The following is a 1,400-nucleotide window of genomic DNA, read 5'->3' on the forward strand; positions in this document are numbered from 1 at the left end:
TGAAACTGTTTTCGGACACGTTGATAGATTTAAAATCAGGAAACTCCTTGGGTAAAACTTTCCAAATCAAAATCACTCTTCAACTATGTTTATGAGTCTTATTTCTTAAAAATTAGTTTACTACTTTAGCATTCTGCGCATCTTTTATAAGTGATAAAAAGGCCTTAATTTAAGGGTAAACTCGGTTCTGAATACACGAAAGCGACATTTCCTGTTAAATGGATTCTTTTCAAGAGTAGAAAATATTGCCTCATAAGTAGTTCTATTTAGACAATCGAAACATCACTTAACTGACGTGATATACATTCAAACCTGTCTTTATCTGCATTGCATTTATTATTTACTATTATTTCACAACATCAATATCTCTATTATACCGCCTTAGATAAACACCGTAATGATAGTAATCGATAGATTGACGATTTGGTCTCTGTGGGATCGATATTCTTTTATATTACTTTGACGTGATTCGTGCATTTGTGAATTCACACAATCAAGTTTTTGGTGCCGTTACCGGGGACCAACTTCGTCAAATTTCATACCCTGTTGTTACACCGTCTAGACTAAGGAATTATTAGCCGGTAAATGCGAAGAACCCATAGTACTGGAAATTTAGTAGATCCTTTAGCGGAACCCGAACGTTACACTCGTACACGCCTCTTACTCATCCGAATTAAGAAAGCTACGACCGAGAATCGCGACTGGAGACCTCTTAAGGAATTTGCCCAACCCTCTGACGAGGAACCTAGTTCTAGTATAGTATACCCCCCCATTCCTGCTAACAATTTCGAACTAAAACTGTATTTGTTGCAATTAGTGCAACAGAACCAATTAGTGGGTCTCGCTACTGAGAACCCAAATCAACATTTAAAAGTCTTTATCCAACTGGCCGACACCTTTAAATCCAACGGTGCATCACCAGATGCAATCCATTTAAGATTATTTCCTTTCTCCCTTAGGGATAGAGCACGTTCATGGTTAGATTCATTTCTAGCTAACTCAATAACTACTTGGGAAGACCTTAGGAGAGTATTCCTTGCTAGATATTTTCCCCCTAGTAAGACTGTTGTTCTTCGAAACCAAATAACTAGATTTACTCAAAACCAAGGAGAATCGCTTTTTGAAGCTTGGGAGAGATATAAAGAGCTATTAAGAGTCTGCCCACACCATGGCTTAGAACAATGGCTGATAGTTCATACCATCTACAATGGACTCCATTATAACACCAAGATGAGCATCAACGCTACCGCAGGTGGTGCACTGATGAACAAACCTTACCTTGAAGCTTGTGACCTAATTGAGGATATGGCCCAAAACCATTACCAATGGGGAACTGAACGAGCATCAATAGAGAAAAAGGAGACCCAAGGCGGAATACATGAGATAAGCTCTCTAGACAT

At 38.6% G+C, this 1,400-nt stretch overlaps 1 non-coding gene across 1 annotated transcript; it reads right to left on the reverse strand.

Annotated features, from left to right (window-relative positions):
- Positions 1 to 1,068: 1,068 nt before the first annotated feature.
- On the reverse strand, positions 1,069 to 1,175 carry LOC127109793 (small nucleolar RNA R71). Its single transcript, XR_007797044.1, has one exon. It is a non-coding gene; the product is annotated as a small nucleolar RNA R71 (small nucleolar RNA).
- Positions 1,176 to 1,400: the final 225 nt, after the last annotated feature.

The sequence above is a fragment of the Lathyrus oleraceus genome, chromosome 7 (genome assembly GCF_024323335.1).
Source record: "Lathyrus oleraceus cultivar Zhongwan6 chromosome 7, CAAS_Psat_ZW6_1.0, whole genome shotgun sequence".
In the NCBI taxonomy this organism is placed as follows: Eukaryota; Viridiplantae; Streptophyta; class Magnoliopsida; order Fabales; family Fabaceae; genus Lathyrus; species Lathyrus oleraceus.